The following is a 14,124-nucleotide window of genomic DNA, read 5'->3' as shown; positions in this document are numbered from 1 at the left end:
ATCTGACAGGCTGGGTCTGCACCTACCCAGAATTCCCTGATTAAATTAAGGGCAGGGATCAGACTTTTGCTTCTCTTCTCTCATCCCTCCCTCTTCTCACTCCACCCTTACTCCTGTCCTAATTACTTTGATGGGATTTCAGAGACCAGAGCCATCCCTTCCCTGACCTCTGCAGTCCATAGGATTTCATTTTGATTCTGCATTGGTTGTGCCCTTGACCTGTTATAATTATTTTCCCAAAGTGCCTGCAGTCCCAGGACACACAAGCTAATTATCTGCAGAGCATGTGTAGAGTGATCTGTCAGCCTCTGATTGCTCTAGAGCTCTGTAGGTCCTGTTGGTTAGTTTCTAGTGGCTCTGGCTGGTTAAGTTTGAATCATCTCTTCAGGGTTCCAGCATGTGGAGGGTTCAGTGAGAGCCTCATCATTTTACTAAGACTGGTTGTCTATGAATAACCCTCGTAAGCAAGTAAGTTCTTCTGGGACATTTCAACCACATGGTGGCTAGTCTACTTTGTGGGAATGTCGCCATGATGGGAAATGACTTCATTCAATTATTGATTCAGCTCATCTCCTTATCTAGTGAACATTCTTTGAGCCCCTACTATGTGCTAGGCTGTATGCCAGATGCTATGTTCTGGATATAATAATAAGCAAGATTCAGCTTCTGCCCTGATGAGGTGAGGAAAAGACAGGCACACAGGATGTGGAATAGGAAGCACAGATCTAGTGCTGCTGTAGTCCAAAGGATCAGAGGCAAGATTTACTCTTTAAATGAGGGAACAGGGAAATCTTCCTCTATATTTTGTTTTTCTTTTGATACAGAGTCTGGCTATAAGCCCAAGTTTGGCCTTAAATTCAAGATTTTTCTGCTTCAGCCAACCAAATGTTGGAATTACAAAATATTTGCCACCATGAATGGCTAGAAATTATATACATGTATATGTATGTTTGTGTTTATGTGTATCTATATATTCATGAGTCTGTCTGTCTGTCTGTCTATCTATCACAGTGTGCCAGTACTGGAGCATGAACTCATGGCTTTGTGTTCTCCCTTAGCTTTTCTGCTCAAGGCTGGCACCCTACCACCTGAGACATGACTTCACATCTGGCATTTTGCTGGTGAGCTGGAGGTAAGAATCTCAGATTTGTCTGCTCAGGCCAGTTTTGAGTCTAAGGCTAGTCCATGTACCTATCTGTCTTGAGGTCAGCTGGGTGGCTTCTCCAGTAAATTTCTCCAATGTCCCATCTGCCACCCCTCACTTCCTCTGCAGTGGACCAGTACTCCTCAAGAGTCTTAAGAGCAAAGTCAAATTCATGATTGTCCTAGGTTCACGGCTTCACTTTCTTCCCTTATCTGGGTAAAGCTCACAAGAGCTGAGGAATGTCCCCTTCCTATCTCCTGCTACCTCCTCCTCACGGTTAGGTAGGTCACTCAACAATTTCTGAGATGCTGCCATTACAGAAGGAGGATTTACAGAAACCTATTTCTCTGCTCATAGACCTGTCACTCATGAGTGTTACTTCCTATCTCTGTATCATCTCTCAGGCTTATCTTCCCTCTCCCTCATTCCTTACAACCTTCAAGACAGCTCTGGCATTGCCTCTCAAGTGACTCTCCCCACAATCCAGGCTTCCATATGTATTCTCAGGTATCATCACTGCCCAGAATTGCAGCATGTTAAACTTACCTGTTTGTGTTCGGTTCCTCTGTGATGTCATTTCTTTGAGGGTAGCAACTCTATGTGATATGTATTAATTGTTGAATTGATGCTTGTTGGATGAAGAAATGTGGGCAGGATACTCTGTAAAGCAGGTGCCTCTACTCTTTTTTTTTTTCTTGTCTGAGGACTTGAACTCAGGGTTTCATACTCTTGCTCTACCTTTTCCACTCATGGCTGATGCTCTACCAGTTGAGCCATGCTTCCAGAATCATTTTTTTGCTGATTAATTGGAGATAAGAGTCTCATGGACTTTTGGACTTTTTTTTTGCCTGGGATGACTTTGAACTGTGATCTTTAGATCTTAGTCCCCTGAGTACCTAGGATTAAAGATCTGGTCTCTGGTACTTGGTTTGCTTTTTTTTTTTTTTTAATAAGCAACAATCTGGGGTGAAGAGTTGAAGGGGTGAAAACTATGTAAAGCCTTCATAATCTTTCATTAAGATCCTTGCTCTGCCTATATTCTGGCAGGCTAGAGGGCCCTGTGAACAGGAAATATTTCTGGGATGCAATCAGAGGCAGTGATCTGGGCAGTGATCACTATCAGGTCTCCCTCTTCCTAGATGTGTGGCCTACGTCAAATCCCGGCTTCAAGAACCTTCAAGCCTGGAAACCATTGGGCTAGTTCAGTGTACTCTATGTAAGAATCATTTTGAGTGGAAGTTACTTAAAAATATGGACTCCCAGGCCCCACCAGAGAGGTTTGATTCAGAAAGCCAGGGATCTAAGGATTGGTACCTTGAGCAAGAACACAGGAGATTCACAAGCAAGGCTTCAGGAGCTGACCACAGTGGTCCCTGACACAGAGCTGCATCTGTTTTGAGTGCTCAGGAGCTATTGGTTCAGTGACTGGCAGAAAGGTGGGTCCTTGCTGGAAACAACTGTGTCTCTGCTGTGGAACAGGACTCTACCTGAAAGAGAGTAGGCTTTTGCCCAAATAGCAGAATGGTACCGGGGCTGGTGTAGGTCTTCCACCCCTTTAAACACTCTTGTAATTTATATTTAAAAATAGAAAGCAGCCCATGAATAATTTGTGAGTCATGAGCAAGTCCCTACGAAATACAGTCATGAATAAAATATCCTGCTTTGCCTTCTCTAATGGTACCCGCCTTTGATGTTTTATTGATGGATTCCCAGCCCCGAGTGTTAGCAGGCTTCCAGATTAATTCATGCACTAGTGCCCTCAACCCTGCCAGGTCAGTGGGCTTGCCCTTGCTGGCTTGCTAACACATAAATATACCACCATGGTTTACAGAGTTGGGGGAAGGTGGCATCCCCAGATCTCTTGGAACACAAGCGTAATTACAGGATGTAGATCCCCTGCCCAGGCCCACTGAGAGGGCAGGATCTATGTCACCAGAAGCCATTGTTTTCAGCCAGGTGAGCGTTTAGAGCAGCTGTAAGTGCCTCTCTCATTTTATTGCTTCTGAAGAAGCCAAGAATGGAAAGCAGACATTAAGAAGCTGTAAATAATAATCTCCCAAAGCCCAAGGAAGAGCAAATACCCTGGGGCATATGTCCCTTCTGAACTGAGGCTCTCCTTGCCCTGAGGGCCTCTGTGTATGCTACAAAGGCAGAAACTCCTAGAAGGCCTATTACAGAGGATCCCTAAGGAAGGGCATTGTTGGCTCTTTATTTACCAAGGGAATCTGTAAGCTTGGACAACTGCTTGAGATCATATTTACAGATAGAGCCCAGAAGGCTGCCTGGGGTATGTTGCTGTCTGCAAAGGTAGAAGGAAAAGGGAGGGGATAGAGGTGATTTTCTTTATTAAAAATAAACTTTAAAGTGAATCATGTAAGGAGAAAACTTTCCATGAGTTAAAGAGAGATATTGAAACCTAGATTCTAATGCACTCAGTGTATACGTCTTGACTAAAAGGGGACCCCAACTTCCTAGAGAATGACTTTGGTGGGCTGAAATTCACCTGAGACAAAAGGAACCTCAGTGGCTTTATCTGTTCTGAGATGCCCAGTGGTTGTTGGAAGATGGGATCGTTTGGGGGTTGTAGGACATGTAGAAATGCTACAAATGGCTTTTACTTTAGATGCCAAGGTTATGCCCCAAGCTGTGGAAAAAGATGACTGGAAAGAGAGAGGTGTAGTAGGGGTAGTATGGGTGCTGGGGTGGGGTAGGATGGGGAGAGAAAGCAAGCAAGCTCTTGGGAGCTCTACAGCTGAATTATAGCAGGTGGGGTCCACAGCCTTTCAGAACTTTAGAACTTGGGCTGTGTGATGGATAACTCTAGATTTCACTGTGGCACCCAAGATTTTACCACATCTGATGAAGATGAAATGAGCTGAGCAACACTAGAATATGGCAGAGAGCTGAAGGCACTGGTGCTGAAATAGTGGTCCTGGGATGGGAGGAGGCTTGAGGTGTTCTATTCCTGAGATTCACCTGGAGGGACTTGGATCCAGTGCTTTCTCTGTTACCTTTTGTGTGGCAGGGGGAAGGTGAGCTACAGCGATAACTACTGCTGGGAAAGTTTTCTAGCCAAATGAAAGGACCATCAGGTACAATGTCACCATCTCTTTAATGCCTTAATCACAACTCCCTAGGGTCACCAGCAAGCCAAATGACCCCTTGTACTTGTAACTTTGTAGGCATATTTGCCTTTCTTTCTTTCTTTCTTTCTTTCTTTCTTTCTTTCTTTCTTTCTTTCTTTCTTTCTCTTTCTTTCTTTCTTTCTTTCTTTCTTTCTTTCTTTCTTTCTTTCTTTCTTTCTTTCTCTTCTCTCTTTCCTCTCTCTCTGCCTTCCTCTTCCTCTTCCTCCATTTTCTTCTCTTCCTTCCTCTCTTTCTCTCTCTCTCTCTTTCTTTCTTTCTTTCCTTTCTTTCTTTCTTTCTTTCTTTCTTTCTTTCTTTCTTTCTTTCTTTCTCTTTCCTCTCTCTCTGTCTTCCTCTTCCTCCATTTTCTTCTCTTCCTCTTCTTCCTCTTTATTTCCTTATTTATTTATTTGTTTGTTTGTTAGTTATTTAGTCAGTTGTGGGCTTTTTTTTTAGTTGTGGGCTTTAACTCAGGTCCTGGGTGCTATCCTTGAGCTTTTCTGCTCCAGGCTAGCATTTTACCACTTTTTTTTGATGACTACTTGGAGATTAGCCATCACAGACTTTCTTGCCTGGTCTGGCTTCAATTGCAATACTCATATCTCAGCTGCCTGAGTAGATGGGATTACAGGTGTGAATCACCAGTGCCCGGTAAGGCTTTCTTAATGAGTAGGAATTCAAAGTAAGAAGAGGTTCTGAGCACCTGAACAGTTTGGAGCAGTCCTTGAAAAAGGACAATTTCCTGTTTCTTGCCTGTACTAGGATTTAACTAAGGGCTTCCACTCTCAGCTTCTTTGTTCATAGCAATGCCTCTACCATTTGAGCCAGCTCTCCAATTCTGGCTTTTTGCTGGTTAAATGGATATAATACTCTCTCAGATTTGGTTGCCTGGTTTGATGTTGGACCACGATCCTCAGACTCAGGAGTAGCTAGGATTATCGACATGAGCCATTGGTGCTCAGCTAAAACTGAGGTTATTATTGGGGGAGGGCAGGGCAGTACTGGGGATTGAACTCAGGGCCTCACGTGTACTAGGCTATGTCTCCATTAATTTTCCTTAATAGTATACTTCCTAGATCCCAGCTAGAATATGAGTTCCTGAAGAGAGTGAGTTTTGTTTGCTTTGTTCATGCCTGTGCCTCAGGCAGCTAGAATGGTGCCTGGCACATAGTAGATATGTTCTACATGTTTTCTGGATAAATAAGCCACCTTATTTGCAGATTTACTTCATGTGGTTTTGACCACGTATGGTTCCCCCCCAAAAACAGAAAGGAAAAGAAATACAACATAACCAAAGAGAGTAAAATTAAAATTCCCAAATGGTCATCATGCAGCTCACTTGATGAGGAGAAACTTTGAATTAGTCCTGTGCTGTCACCACTTATGTTCAAATTATTATATGATCTTCTTAGTGTTGCCTTGCCCTTAATTTTGTAAAAATATGCTCCCTCAAAATACTTGGTGCCCCAAAAGCAAGGGAGAAGTTGTAATTCTCCAGAGCCATAAGAAGGGTATGTAATGTGCTTAAGACAGAGTGAAAATTTTAGATTTGTTGAAAGGCAGCTTGTCTTTAGAAGTGGAGTGATATTATGGGAAAAATGAATCAGATATCTGTAGCACAGTACTGAATTCTACATATCCTGAGCATTATGGATTTTTTTCTCTTTCTCAAAGGCAGTCATATGCAAATACCAAGGGACTGTAATTGGGACATCTTAGGAAATAGCTGAATGAAGTCCACGGTCTCTTTCGTAGGGGCTTTATATCTATTTAGTAAATGCAGGTCACAATCTCATCCATGAACTATGGGATTGGAAGTGTCTTGTTCCTCTTTGTTTTCTGCTCAACCTGAGTTATGGATTTTTTTGTTGTTTGTTTATTTATTTTTCCAGTTCTGAGTCTGAACTGTGGGCTTGGGAGCTGTCCTTGAGCTTCTTTGGCTCAAGGCTAGTGCGCTGCCACATAAGCTATAGGACCATTGCTTTTTATGAGCAGCTTATTAGACATAAGAGGCTTACTTAGTTTTCTGCCCAGACTGGCTTCAAACTACAATCCTCAGATCTCAACCTCCTGAGTAGCTAGGATTACAGGCATGTGGCACCTGAGCCTGGCCTTGAGGATGCTTTTGAATTGAACACTGCCCTTCAAACTCTCATCATTCTTTCAGGGCTGCCTTACTAGCACAACCTGTGTTTTCTTAGCATATCTTAGCTACACAGGTGCTAAAGGCCCACAGCTTTTATTTCTGCCCATGTAAACCCTCCCACAGGAAGGCTGTTGAGTGAGGGGAAGGCAATGTGGATGAGCTTGTATCTCAGCTTTGGGGCTTTCTTTTCTTGCTGTCTGTCATTGCTTCGCTCCCTGGAACCTGGGCTGTCTGATTACTGAGTTAACTTCACATTTATGAAATCTGTGCCTTGGAATGATATTGGTCTTCATTCCATCCACCTTGGCACATTCCAGCATCCCATACTTGTTTTGGGGGAAGATTGGGATTATACTGTAAGAGGATAACACAGAAGAAAGTCATGAAGGATAAGACTAGGGGGGAGGAAAAATACTATAGAGCTGGCAGAATTGAGCTCCTTTTCCTAAATGCACTCCCTTCTGAGGGCATTAATCAGTCAATCATTTTCTTAAAATCAGTCTTCAAAAACTGATTAAGGTGAGGGGCAGTTCCTCATAGCTGAGGGTTGGGGGTATCTGTTACCCTGGCAGGGCAGCCAGGTTCTATGAAGAACCCCTAACAACACAACTCAGCATTCATTTTCTACAAACAGAGGGTATCTTTGCTTCCCAAGAGCCTAAAAGCTAGTTGAAAGCTTGTGATGTGGCCTAGGGATTTCTGTTTTTGAGCAGGGGTGAGCTGTGAGTCTTGGTGCATCAGTTAACTCAAACACAAACAGATCTTCCCAGCAATATCCATGATGTCTGGGAAAGCAGAAACACCAGAGATTCAGATTCCAAAAAAGAGGAGATTTCTTCCTGAAATAGCTCCAATTTCCAAGGTAGCTTTAGGCATGGACTCAAAAACCATAGCTGAAATTGGTGACTTGCTGTCACCCACTCAGAGGCTTTCCCAATACTCTGGGGTTTAGAGCAAGAGCTCTGGCTTCTGCAGGTTCTTGTGATGGGGATGACAGTCCCTAGAGGGCTTTACTGAAAACAGAACAAGAAGGGCACAGAACCTTACAGGAAGTGAGTTGGAGCCTACTTGTCTTGCATGCTAGAGAGGGAGAAGCTTGGTCAGAGACTGACTCCAGTCTAAGTCAGCTCTCAAGGGTCTTTTCCTTGGGTTGGTACACCCTCCCTCCCTGAGCCAGAGGAAAGTGCAGCCAGCTGAGTGAGTGTTGAAGGGGAGGATGGCACTCTGCTGAGCCCAGGACAAGCCACTGGCTAAGCGAATGGGGTTGTGTTTTGGATCTCAGTGTTCTCATTCTCCAAGTGGCTTGACTATGACAGGTAGGCTTCTCATCACATGGTATGATGTGCGAGCTTTCTCAACAATAACTTCCAAGATGGCACCATACAAAGTGCCTGAGGATAGGCCAATGTTTGAAATTCCAGTAAATTGTCTCTGACCTGTATTAATTGTCTTTTCATTGCTTTCTTCATTTCTGAATCAGGGCTGGAATCACCCCATGGGTTGTTGGTGTAACAAAGTGATGGAACTTTGTAAACCACAGTGAAAAGTTCTTAAAAATCTTTAAATCTGGGAAAGAGAGGACCATGGGAGAGCAGAAGTATGGGATCTTAATCTTCAGGGATTTGAAGTGCTTTTGTCTCTCAAATGAACTGGCAGCTTCATGGGAACTGTTTATTTGAAATTGGGGAGATAGTTATTAAACATTCAAGGGAATCAGTTTTGGGGCCACTTCTTGGCAACTTCAAATTATGGCTGGATATGGACATTTTAAGTTGTCCTGCATTTCACAGATGGGTACTGACCCTCAGGGGCTGAACTCCTTACAAGTGTAATTGCTTTGTTGGGGGTGGTCCTTTTCAGTAATCAAATATCTTGGAAGTTTGAAAAGAAAATTGAGTGTCAACTCAGTTTCTTGGGAACAAATTCTCTATCCTGCTGTGCTTGCTGACCATTCTTTCCATGAAGAGGATAAAGAAGAAGGAGGAAAAGGGAAAACTCTGAGTTTTCTACAAGGTACCACTTTCCTTCCACTCTCTTAGAACCTTAACAAGAGATTCAAAATAAACCCATACCAAAATGGGCTTCATTTGCAAGCCCCTTTCTCTTGGTGGAAGCATAGTTATAGGGAATAGCTGATTTTCATCATCTTTAATGTGGACTGTTTCGCTAGAGTACATAAACAATTACTAAGTTATAGACTAGGAGTCTGGGTGCCAGCGACTCAAGCCTGTAATTCTAGCTACTTGAGAGGATTTGAGGATCATGGGCTAGCCTGAACAAGAAAATCCATGAGATTCTTATCTCCAATTTGCTATCAAAAGCCAGATGTGAAGTTGTGGCTCAAGTGGTAGAGTGCTAGCCTTGAGCACGAAAGCTACTGCGTAGGTCCTGAGTTCAAGCCTCAAAACTGGCACACACACACACACACACACACACACACACACACACACACAGAGACTAGGGCATTTAGGTGATTGGTTTAATTCATGATATTTTGTGTCTTAAGCTCGGAACAGGAATTTTTGATTGGAAACTTCGGTCAAAATGATCTTAGCAGCAAGAGAAGGGGTGATACTGTACAAAAAGATATGTACTCATTACCTGACCTATGTAACCATAGCCCCTCTTCTGTACATCACTTTTACAATAACAAATATATATTTACAAATATATAATAGCAACTATATATATTTTATACATATATGAGCTTAGCAGCTCTCATTTGTTTTTTACCCCTTCCTGGAGTTCTCCATTTTGTACTTCGCTTCATTCTCCATTCTTAAAATTCTCTGTGGCTGAAAATAAGACTCATATTTCAGCCTGGGCTCATCAGTGTATTTTTCATGTGTAGTTATCTAACTTCACTTGGATTCTTGGTAGGAAGGAGCCTAAGAGACAAGAAGGATACTCTTGTATCTTCCCAAACTGGGGGCGTGGTGAGGAGGCTACTTGTCTGTTCTTGTTGTTCCAGAGTGTCTTGTGACCATGGGAATAAGAGAGAAGGCAATTATGGGTAGTTCTCTGAAAGCTTGTTTTGCTTTTATTTTTATTGATTTATTTTTGAAGGCAAGAACATTCTCTTTGTAGAAGTACAGGCAGGTAGATTTCAAGACCTTTTCAGAAAATACAGTATGCCTCTCCTTTAGAGTTTGCTTCTTGTAAGCTCTCTCAGATACTGAATTGTCTTATTTACTAGTGGAAGCTGATGAACTCAGTATCAGTTGCCTTTCAGACCAACTCAAGACCTTTCTGTTCACTGGAATAACAAACAGAAAGCAGAGGCCTGGCTGGAAAAGGACAAGAAATTGGATTGATTATTCACGATTATCTCTATACCCCTGGAATCTGTCACACTTGGGGGCTATACATGGAGTGTTCTGAGGCTCATATCAGGGTTATACACCAGAGCTTCTTAAGTACATTGAGGGTAATTAGGTACATGCTTTAGAAACACCTTAGGACTGAGCTTGCTTTGAACTCATTTGAATCAGATAATTGGTTGATAGACAGAAAGTATATACTGTTTTAATTTTTCCAGCCTGAGTAAGGATTGCTTTGGGAGTTGTGTGCAATATGTTACGAAAATATCTCCTTTTAGTTATATTTATTCAATGAATCACACAGATAGTAGGAAAATGGAGTTTTGAGACAGCCTGCAGACTTGCCCTAAAGCCTCCCAGTTTTATAATTTATAATGTAATTTCACATCCAGTCTTGGATTTGCAGGGAAATTTGAAAGTTTTTTCACCTAGTTGGAAGCACTGCTGGGTCTCAGTTGTAGATTTTCTTGCTTCCTGACTTGTACTCTTTACAAGTTCCATGGAGATAAACTGTGATGGATTGGGATCCTCATCAACATTCAGAAGCCTGGTGGCCTTGGGAAACTCACTTTCTCTGCTGGAGTAAATGTGGTACCCATGGACAGTTGCAAAGGTAGAAGAGGTTAAACATGATTCTGCTTTGAATCCATGATATGTGGACCTGAAGGTTTCCATGGAACAGGATACCCATTAATACAAAGAGAATGGAGGATGCCTGCATCATTATTACATTTAGTCAACATTGGAGAACAGTCTTTTGATAGAATCTACATGGGAAAATTACCTGTTAATTCTACCAGCCCTCTTTGTTCCACTGGAATAGTACTTCTCATTGCCTATCATCTGATTTCCTTATTTACCTCTTCTCCCAGAGTGGAAGTTCGCAGAGGGTGGAGTTCTTGTCTGTTTCTCTAGTAGACTGGGTGTCTGCAGATCATTGCAGAGGTGTCCTTTAGCTATGCAAATGTAAGGTTGCAAGAGAAACGAGAGGATGGGAGATATCAAAGAAGCAGATTAACTTGTAAGGAAACTTGGGACTATCTGCAAGATAAGCAATGACAGCTCAATTCATCTTGTCAAAGTTTGAGCTTGGGCTGGCCACTGGAATCTCCATGAGGACCCAAACTGTGGTTCAGAGCCAGATGAGCACATTGCACGGGGGGGGGGGGGGGGGGAAGGGGTTCAGGGTGTTTACTTAGTATAATGAAATCTCAGCAATCTCATCGCTGTTGTACTTTGAGAATAGATTGGGCATAGAATCTTGTCCAACACACACTCTGACGTGTGCCTTGAAGTGAGCTGCTCTTTTTATTCAGGAACTGGGAAGAGAGGTAGGAGTAGATTAGTCTGACCCTGTTTTGTCTGCTTGGTGTTTTGATTTCCCTACGAAAGAGAGTAAGATACAACATTTTTGCAGAATTCCCAGTGAGTGGGCTGGAGAAACCTTAAGAAGGGATTTATGTGCTCTATGATAAGAGAATGTAAGGAAAGAAAAGTGATCATATTTTGTAACCCAAGTTGGTTAGGATGCTATATTTTTTCTTCATGCAGACGACAACAACAAATCTATAACTTTGACTGTTTGACTGTTGTGTCTTTCAGTCCCCAGTATCTTCTTTTACAATATGGCAGTTAGAGTTACTAATCATTACAGAGCTTATAACATTACAGTTTAACTTTACAGCTCTTTTGAAGTGAGGAAGAAATATGATTTATATTTTCAGGTTGCCTCAACATTTGATGTGTTCCACCAATCCTCAACCCTCTCCACATTATTGCTGAGCACATACAAGTACACAGTGAAGTGGATTTGGCCTCTCTCTCTCTCTCTCTTTCTCTCTCTCTCTCTCTCTCTCTCTCTCTCTCTCTCTCTCTCTCTCTCTCTCCTCTCTCTCTCTCTCTCTCTCTCTTTCTCTCTCTCTCTCTCTCCTCTCTCTCTCTCTCTCTCTCTCTCTCTCTCTTTCCTTTCCTCCTTCCTTTCCTCCTTCCTTCCTCTGTCCATCTGTATTTCTTTCTGTCTTTTTTGTTGATTGTGGGGCTTGAACTTGTGGCCTGGGCACTGTCACTAAGCCTCTTTGTGCTCAAGGATAGCGCTCTACCACTTGAACCACAATATCACTTGTGGCTTTTTCTGAGTAGTTTATTTTAGATAAGAATCTCATGACTTTTCTGCCCAGGCTGGCTTCAAATTGTGATTCTCATATTTCAGCCTCCTGAATAGTTAGGATTAAAGGCTTGAGCCATAGGCACCAGATGACTTCTTTCTTAAGATGAATGAACTAAATAAATGGTGCAGCTCTAGGTTGGGAGTTTAGCCTAGTGGTAGAGTGCTTGCCTAGCATGCACAAAGACCTGGGTTCTATTCCTTGGTACCACATACATAGAATAAAAGCCAGAAATGGTGCTGTGGCTCAAGTGGCAGAGCTCTAGCCTTGAGAAAGCCCAAGGACAGTGTCCAGGCCCTGAGTTCAAGGCCCAGGACTGGACAAAACAAAACAAAACAAAAAGATGCAGCTCCTTTCCTCCTCCTCCTCCTCCTCCTCCTCCTCCTCCTCCTCCTCCTCCTCCTCCTCCTCCTCCTCCTCCTCCTCCTTGTTCTTCCAATGCTGGGCATTGAACCTAGGGCCTTCCATGTGCTTTACTGCTGAGTTGCACTGCAAGCCCTACAAATGTGCTCTCACAGATAGTGACCTCAGAGTATGCTAACAGGGAAGATGCAGGAATCCCTAAATTGGACCTGTGGAGCTCCTTCTGGTATAGTGAGCATGTGCTGACTATCAAGAATGTGGAGAGTAGGGGGCTAGATTGCTATCTTAGATTATCTATATACATGTTTAAAAGTACCTCCTCTACTCCATAACCTGAGAGATTTCTTTTCTCGTGTGTGTGTGTGTGTGTGTCTGTGTGTGTGTATTGACATACACCCCCCCCCCCACTCTCTGTCTCAGTCATCTTTCTCTTTCCTCTCTGGATTGGTGGGTATATGTAAGAATATGGATGTGACTTTTCATCATTGTAAAACTTCAGATCCCAAGGAAGGGTTGCATCTCTTGTGGAAAATAGCTATGACTGATTTGAATAAAAGTCCCAGCAGAGAGAACAGCTGTTAGCTGGATGACACTAGTGTCCTCAGTAGCAGGACAGGGCCAGTGTGCAGGAGGTGTGGAGAGGGAGAAAAGGGAGTCTGACTGTTCTGGACACTTCTGTTCCTTTTCACCTTCACAGAGTTCTCAGGATTCAAGTAAGTGTCAGGACTGCCCCCTCAACTCTGCCCGCCCCATCGCTGCTGAGATAGGATCTCACCCATTAACAAAGAAGAACTTCCACTCTTAGAGAAAATGACACTTCACAAACATAACTGCCCTCAGAAGCTTGGATTCTTCAAAAATACCATTTAGTTTAATTCATGGCAAATGTTACACTGATGGGTAATTATTGCAAACTGAGGAGAAATTGGCCAAAGATGCTGTAGGAAGGAGTGATAAAGATGCAAGGGCAAGGTTTGCACTATGCATTTCTAGAACATTCCTTTCAATTTCACAGTACTGAGTTACAGGCTAGGGTAATGGTAGTATCTAATGTTTGTGTCCCTTCTCTAAATTCACATATTGAAATCCTAACCCCCAAAGTGATGTGTTAGGAAGTGGAGCCCTTGATGGGTGATTACATCGTGAGGGTGGGATCTTCTTGGTTGTATTAGTTCCCAAATAGAATCAGCCTAGGTGTCATCATGGAAGGACACAAAGTCTTTCCATGAACCACATGCCAGTCTCTAGAACTGTGAGAAACAAACCTTTGTTGTTCATAAACCACCCAATTAGTGGTATTTTGTTATAGCAGCCTCAGCAGACTAAGACATCTGGGGTATTATCAACAGACAGGAAAGTATATCTTTCTTTCCCTTAATCACCATGGATTGATATTCTTTTTTCATCATAAAATTTCCAAATCCCTTTGTGGCATTCTGCCTAAATGCCACAAAGTATGTCAGGGACTCTTGCATTTGCCCTCTATGTATTACAGAGATGTGTGTGTGTGTGTGTGTGTATGTGTGTGTGTATGCACCCAGACTTTTACTCGGGTATTGTGGAAAATCATATACCCAATCATATACCCAATCTTTAATGATCCAATTAAAAAGAAAATATACTTTGTTATTGTTGAATACATACTGTATTTAACTTTTTTTAATCCCAGAGAAGTGAAATGCAACATCTGATTGAGTTTATGTAACATCCAAAGACTGACAACTCAGATTTTCCTAATTAAAGTCATTTTTAAGGCACTCTGCAGAGCCAGCTTTCGTCTCTTTCTTCCTTTGTTGGGGTTTCCTCCAAACTGTAGCAGAATACCTGGTTTCTCTTCTTCAAAGTGATACAGACATGCTCA

This window comes from Megascapheus bottae, chromosome 10 (genome assembly GCF_031878675.1).
Source record: "Megascapheus bottae isolate mThoBot1 chromosome 10, mThoBot2.hap1, whole genome shotgun sequence".
Lineage (NCBI taxonomy): Eukaryota > Metazoa > Chordata > Mammalia > Rodentia > Geomyidae > Megascapheus > Megascapheus bottae.
This window is presented reverse-complemented; position numbering follows the sequence as displayed.